The sequence below is a fragment of the Diadema antillarum genome, unplaced genomic scaffold (genome assembly GCF_040938485.1).
Source record: "Diadema antillarum isolate AM-2024a unplaced genomic scaffold, OU_Dant_1.0 scf00000147, whole genome shotgun sequence".
Taxonomy (NCBI): domain Eukaryota; kingdom Metazoa; phylum Echinodermata; class Echinoidea; order Diadematoida; family Diadematidae; genus Diadema; species Diadema antillarum.
The window spans coordinates 1,050,954-1,059,410 of NW_027271036.1; positions in this window are offsets into that span (position 1 = coordinate 1,050,954).

An 8,457-nucleotide genomic window follows, 5' to 3' on the forward strand; every position below is an offset into this window, starting at 1 on the left:
TACTCTAAGAATTTGATGCTCTTTCATATTTCATAAGTTGTTTTTATTTGCTTGCAAAAAGTTAAAGTCTGAATCTCCATCTCAACCAAAACTATACCATGCCTTTGAGACTCACAGTTACAAGTCGCATACTAGTAGTTCATGGAAATTGATCCTGTTATTTCCTTTGAAGCCCAAACGCCAACATTTTAATCCTGTCAGATTGGAATGTCTTTTGTTTTTGTTTTTATGGGGGGGGGGGGCAACAAAAGGGAAGTGAACTTTGCCTTTCTTCATCAGATGGAGGAAAATATGTGACATGTTAGTCAGAAAAAAAAAAACTGCACGTTGAAGAGCTTAAAAAGAGAACATTTCACAAAGTAACAGTTGGTGAATCTGAAGGGAAATAGCATAGAGCATGTTTTTTCTTTTCTAGTTTAAGATATAAAAGAATAGTATGTAGCTTAAAGGAACGAACATAAGTAAAATGTTTCAATCCAAACGCCAAGTACAAGAAGTAGTGAAAAGAAAATGTACTGGTCAAGATGTATGTTTTGCCAGGTTTTCTTTCACATGTGCCATAATTGTCATGATGTTGGTAATACTGTAATATATGTTAGCTATTCAGGGCCCCAGCAATGTATTCTGGTACTTGGAATGAGGGAAAGTATTAGAGGGAAATACCGGTACCATGCATTTTGGAGAGGTGATTTTTTTTTTCTTCATTGAGAGACTAGTATTCAGTACAGATACCTTATCACACTAGTTTGCAGAACACAAAAATAATATCAGACTAAAAGTAGATTTTTAAAAATTTGGCAGTCACCATTCTAATTTAGTTGTACATTGACGAAAGTTCAATGCAACAGCGTACAGTCATAATTAGCTAGGATATGTAACCACAAATTTTTAAAAAGATAGAGATATTGAAATATTGCTTAAAGAGAACATTTTGTTTTTCTAACTGGTGTAACGTTTGTGATGCTGGACACATTATAGTATATGTCACATTAAAAAAAAAATTGAGGCTGTCAATGCAGTTAATGTAGTCAGCGCAATTTGTATTTTTCAAACTCTTTTGATGTATATCACAGAGATTTGTTCATGAAAGACATTTTCACTGAGGACTCATTCTTTTCTAAAGCTTTTAATCATTTAAGAAGATTGCTTTCAGATGGATTTTTTTGTTTGTTTTTAGATGTCCACAAATGGAGACTGAGGTTCTTTACCTTTCAAAACGAAATACTGTTGAAGAGAAATAATTATATATATTTTGCAGGATTCAAGCATGTTCTTACTGTGTATGGTATTCTAATCAGCATTTTGGTAACCAGCAACATAGATGTCAAGTGCTGCTATTCTAGTAAATGTACGCTAATGGCAAATCATTGCTTTAAAAAAGAGAAATTGCCTCGTTTACTGTTTACTGTATTTCATTCGTGAACGCTGTTTGAGACGGTGGTTGCGGGCGTGTGCACATTTTGTAGTACGTTTTGTTGGTTGACTGGGAATTTAGAGTGTTGGTGATAACTGAAATGATTTTTTTTTCACAAATTTGTGATAATATAGAAAAAAAATCGAATTGCAAACAAACAAGTTGTTACATGTCTGCTCCAAGGACATAGAACTTGGCCAAGGATTAATATAATCTGCAATATAGACTCGATGATATAACCGACTTAATGATGGGAAGGATACTGTCAACCTAGAAAAGGAGCTGAAGGATATGCTTTTGGCCCTTGAGTTGCATGATAGGAAATTGAACGTGTTGGTGTATGGCATAGCTCAGCAAAAAGATGAAAATCCCGTGCGTGTTGTGAGAAAGGTGATCAAAGATCTTGGCTTCTCTGATGAGGAAGCGCAAGGCATGCCCATTGTCAATACACACCGCCTACCAAGACGAGGTCTTCCAAATGGAGAAGCTGACAGACGGGGCCCAGATCCCATCATCGTGCGTTTCGGTTCAATGTTCGCGAGAGACGCCATTTTGCAAGCGTATCAACGAGTGCAACTGAAAGCTCGCGATAAGCAAGGTCATCCAGAATCACCGGCCCGACTCAGCTTTCGCATCGTCACTGATCTTCCCGCCACCCTGAAACGGAAGCGCTTTCAGCTGGAGCAGAGAGCTTATGACCTGAGAAAAAAGGAAAACAAATCTACGAGAATCAAACTCATCGGCACCAAGCTGCAACTAGAATGCAGGGAGAAGGGTTCGACGACGAGATGGATGGTTGTGTCTGACTGAGCCTGAAATCGTCTCTTACTCTTTTTGCAGGCCCCTAACTGGCGTAGAAAGGTGGAAGAGAAAAGGTATTATTTAATGAAACATTTCCTGGCAGACTTCTACAAGTATATATATCAATTTCAAATTATACACCAGAAACATTTTGCAAAGTCCAAAGTCTGCCAAGATCTTCTTTCCTGTTTGGTGGATTTGTGATTGAGAAAAGGAAAAGAAATCTAATTGATTAAGCATTTTTGTCTCAGTATGATGAAAAAAGAAGTTTTATTTATGGAGTGAATATTGTCTTGTAGCATAGCCAACCACTTGAAGGGGGGTCCACTGATACTCTTGTGTACCTGAAATGAAATCACAAAAAAGGGATTTATTTTCGCAATAAGTTATTCGCAGCTGCTAAGATAAAGAGTTCATCATGTCAACAGCATTGGAGAAAGTTTTTAGCACCGTACCGGTAACATTAATTTTGTCTGTGACACAGGGAGAGTTGACCTCAGTGGCAATGCAATCATGGTGCGACCACACAGATATGTACAATTCATGGGCTTGCCCTGCTGTGTAAATGTTGCAGTCCAGAACAGTACATTAAATGTTTTAGGATATAATTTTTTTTGTTCTGGCAAGTACAGTGATTCATATGAAGTTTAGGGTTAAGAGAATTGACTCATCCAAGGATGTACAAGATAACTCTTTGGCTGTTCTCAAAAAAAAAAAAAAAAAAAAAAGATATGGGAGATGGTTGGTCTGAATATGGTTTCCATATATCAATTCATTCTCTCCTTTTACATGACTTGATGATTATTTCACCCTTCATTTGTGTCATTACATGCTTGAAACCACATGAGGTGTGTATAGTAAAATATGCTTATTCGTCAGAAGATGCAGTCAGTATATAAAGTTTATTTACTGCATTGACCTGTCTACAAGTAAGAACAGATTTCATCTTCTGTGATTTGTTATGGGTATTGAGGAAATGTTGTAGTCTAGAACAGCAAACTAACTGTTTTAAGGTATTTACAAAAGAAAATAGTTTTTTTCTTTCAGGCAAGTACAGTGGTTAATATAAAGTTTTGATTTCAGAGAATTGATTCATCCAAGGATGTACATGATAACTTTTAGGCTTTTCTCTGGAAAAAAAAAAATATGGGAGATGTTTGGTTTGAATATGGTCTCCATGTATCGATTCATTTTTCCCCATTACATGACTTGAGAATTATTTCACCCATCATTTGTGTCATTACATGCTATGTACCAAATGAGGTATGTACACTTGTACAGTAGTACATGCTTATTCGTCAGAAGATGCAGACAGTATTTGAAGTTTATTTACTGCATTGACCTATCTACAAGTAAGAACAGATTTCATCTTCTGTGATCTGTTATGGGTATAGAGGAAATGTTGCAGTCCAGAACAGTGATAAATTAACTGCCTTAAGCTAAAAGATTTTTTTTTCATATAAAGTTTTGACTTGAATTATATTTGAATTTTTTCTCATTTATATAAAGTTTTGACTTGAACAGAGAATCGATTCATCCAAGGATGTACATAATAACCCTTTGGCTTTTCTCTGAAAAAAAAGTAAATATACATATATATGGGACATGGATGGTTTGAATACGGTTTTCCATATATCAATTCTTTTTTTTTCCATAGCATGATTTCATAACTATTTCACCCTTCATTTGTGTCATTAATGCTACATACCAAGTGAGGTGTGTAAATTATGCTTATTCGTCAGAGGATGCAGTCAGTATATGAAGTCTATTTACTGCATTGCCCAGTCTACAAGTAAGAACAGATATTACCTCGATCAATACAACTGTATGCTCAAATGATAAATTTTGTATTGTTTATTACCTACACTGCTAGGTCAAATTTGAATGTGGAAGCTTCGGTAATTTCTTTTCTTTTTTTCGGTAGGTCTGAATGACTGAAGGGTTTTTGTATTTTTTGCCTAGTTGGTGCATCTGAGCTCCACTTATTCTTTTTTCTTTTTGTGCACCACGAACATACACGTATTCGTGTTTCAATTCTGAGTTGTTATTTCCACATAAAGTGAATCTGAAGATGTATTTATCATTTCCTGAAACTCAGAAGGCCTAACCAATAGGCCTTATGTCGATAGTTATAATGAGCAGGTCTGGTTTAAATTTGACGCGCCATGGAGGCGAGTTCTCATTATGCTACCAATTACCAAGTTAGCGTTGTCTGATGCAAAGTCGATCTAACACACCCATACACCGAAGTGTCTTGCTATTGTGGTATTGCGGTGATTTAGCATCTCTTCGGTGTATAGGTTCTATGTGGCTGTGTGTGTCCGGTGCATTTTGTAAGACCCCTCCCTCCCCCCCCCCCCCAAAAAAAAAAAGTATTGTATCCACTAGCTCGCTACAGTCCATGAATGTTAAGCGAATCTTGCCAACATTTGGCCTTATGTAGTAGGAAAGCAATGACCTTACTAAATTATGCAGATTGGACCTAATCCGCCACGTCGTTTGACGTTATAATGCCCAAGATTTTGTATTTCTCCTACGACATAGCATGGCGTCAAGTTTCCATTGTTCTTTACATACCTTGTCAAGCTTGAGCATGCATATTTTTGTCTGTTTGTCTTTTTTTTTTAATCTTGCTCTTGAGTGCAATGCACTGATAATTGCCCAACTATCGCTGTGCAACATTGCTTTCATACCCTGGTACTGTGAATTTCACGAGGTTCTTAAGTTCAATACATAATGCATATTTTCACACGCGCCATAACAGTCACCTGTTGTTTGTGTCGGTTTCATACAGAGTTGACAGCCACTCGCTGTGGAATGTGTTTTTCACACGAGATAAATGCATGTACGTCTTCCGACAAGTTTCCCATAGTCTTTCTCTTTTTCTTGTTAGTTTCTTTTCCTCCTTACCTTCCGTCATTTTTTTTTTTCGTTTTCTTCTTCGTCCTTTTCCCTTTTTCTCCTTTTCCTTCTGTATTTCTGTATGGGTAATGTCACGCTTTGATTTACAAAACACTGCTGATTTCGCTTTTCAAGGATAATTTATGCATATGTATACCGCTCATAAAACGTTTGTATTATTTTATTAGACAAAGTAGGGCAACATACTCGATTTACGTAATCAACTCATTCCCCGGAAGAGATGCACGGCTCGGTGACAGCAACAGTTTAGCTCGGCTCTGTAATTGTATTGTACATTTTATACCTGATAATGATGTCGAGGCGGATATGTTCTTTCATTCCGACAGTTGAGTTTTGTTATTTGCTTCCTTTTCTTTCTTTATTTTCAGCCCAACTTTTTCTATATATATGTCTTTTGCTTTCAGTTTGGATGCCCACCCAGACACTCGTTGTACATGCATCTTCGTTTACTTGTTCTATTTGTTCTGTGTTTGTCTCCCTCGCCATTATTGGTCTCTCTCGTTCAACCCATTCTGCTTTTTCTTACTCCCACTCCACCTTCCTCGAAGCGATCATCCCTACATCAATGACTCCTACGCCAGCATTGCACATTGCTACGTGTATCGAATTGTTCACGTGCTTTGTCACACGTTGCCTGTTGGCCGCTTTCCTTTTCTATCGCACGCTTCCTCTTCACACTTTTGCTGGTAACTCAGAACTCTATTTCAGACCATATCATTATTTACTATGGCTGATTTCGTAAATGCACCCTTTCATTCTATGTCGAATGATGATTTTTTTGAATTATTTAGACACACAACATCCGAATCTGATTTAGTTGATGGAGTACCAGTTACACATGCAACTCCCTATGATAATTTCGCAGCCGATAATTTGAATTCATCAGCTCCTGAATTTACTTATGATTTTGATGATTCAATTCAGAACCCGCTATGTAATTATATAACTGTTAATGAATGTAAAGATATGTATCATAGTTTTTCTAAAGACACGTTTTCTTTGCTGCATCTAAACATAAGGAGTTTAAATAAGCATTTTGATGAGTTACAGTTTTTATTAGAATCTGATCACACTCAATCATGCTCTGTCATTGGTCTGAGTGAAACTTGGCTAACCGCGTCGTCTGAAAACTCTTTTGCTATCGACGGATATAATATTTATGTTAATAACAGATCTGACAGGAGTGGAGGTGGCGTTGCATTTTATGTCTCAAGTTCTTTTAAATGTGTTATTCACAGCGAAATCTGCAGAATGGATAGTACCGTTGAATCTCTTTTCATTGAACTTAGTATTCCAGGATGTAAGAATGTGGTAGTTGGAATTATATATAGACCTCCCAATTCAAATATTGTAGATTTTTTTACTTATATTGCAGATTTGGCAAAAAATCCAATAATTCGAAACAAGGACTGTTTTTTACTTGGCGATTATAACATTGATTTGTTGAAATCAGGAAATGATCATTCTTCAAGTGAGTTTCTCGAAACGCTTTTGTCTTCTTCCTTTCTGCCCCTCATTTCCAAACCGACTCGGGTTACAGATCATTCGGCTACTCTCATTGATAATATGTTTTGTAATGTTTTACCCCTCCCTGACTCTTTTATAATTCTTTCAGATATAACGGATCATTTTCCAATAATGACTTCCTTTACTTTGAGAACGCTTGTTAATGACTCCAAATCTTCATTTCCTTTATTTAAACGTAGAGTGTCCCCTGAAAAGTTGGCCAGTCTTGATGCCGCTCTTGATAATGCAGATTGGTCACGAGTATATGACAGTGACGATGTTAATTTGTCTTTTGACAATTTTATGAATATTTTGAATTGTTTTTTGGATGATATAATTCCTAAACAAAAGAAAAGAATGGATTATAAGAAGACTCCTAGGTTACCGTGGATAACTAAATCAATTCTTCGCTCAATTAACAGAAAAAATCGTTTATATTATAAATACAAAATGGAAAATACTGATCAATCGAAAAGGAAATACACATCTTATAAAAATACACTAATCAGAATTTTACGTTTTGAGAAGAAAAATTATTACTCACGACAGTTGTCAAAATTTCAGTTTGATATTAAAAATACCTGGAAAGTTTTAAACCGGGCGATGAATATACAGAGCAAAAAAGTAGAGATTGATCAAATTAAATCGGATGATAATTTGATTAACAATTCTGTTGATATTGCCAATGTTTTTAACTCTTATTTTTCTCAGATAGGTGAATCGCTTGCTCAAGATATCCCGGCCACAAAACAAAATTTTACTGAATTTTTAGGTCAATGTAACCCAAATTCTGTTTTTTTTTATTCCAACGAATAGGTATGAAATTATTGATATTGTTTCTTCTGTTAAAAATAAGCGCAGTTCCGGTTATGATGGTATTGATAATTGTATTCTTAAAGGAGTCATATCTGCAATTGCAGACCCTTTGACTCATATCTTTAATTTATCAATTTCTCATGGTATATTTCCTGATAAAATGAAATTGGCGAAAGTAATACCAATATATAAGAAGGGTGACAAACTGGATATCAGTAATTATCGCCCAATTTCTTTATTATCTTCATTGTCTAAAGTATTAGAAAAAATAATTTATACTAGAATTATTAATTTTTTTAATTTGCATAAAATTTTTACAAAGTCTCAGTTTGGATTTCGAGAAAAACATAGCACTATTCATGCAATTCTTCATTTCGTTGATAACGTGGTTAACGCAATTGACAACCACGCTCATTTAATTAGTATTTTTTTGGACTTCTCCAAGGCCTTCGATACAATCAATCATAACATTTTACTTTATAAGTTATCGCATTATGGAATACGTGGGAAGGCCTTGGAGTGGTTTAAGAGTTACTTAGGTAATAGGAAACAGTTTGTTACTATTAAAGATAATAATTCAGTTATAAGAGATGTCAAGTGTGGTGTTCCTCAGGGAAGTCTTTTAGGACCGTTGTTATTCATAGTATATATCAATGACTTTTCTTCTGTTTCTGAAATACTTTCTTTTATTCATTTTGCAGATGATACCACTGTTATTTTTGCTCACAACGATGTTGATATTTTAGTCCAAAAAGTTAACACAGAACTGTTAAAAGTTACTAATTGGGTCAGGGCTAATAAATTATCATTGAATCTTCAAAAAACAAAATATATGCTTTTCAGTAATACTGTCGAAGTATTAAATTCTAACATAGTTTTAGATGATATTAATTTAGAAAGTGTATTAGATTTTAAATTTCTTGGTATAATTGTTGACAATAAACTGTCTTGGAAAACACATATTGATCATATCTGTAAAATTATTTCACGTAATATAG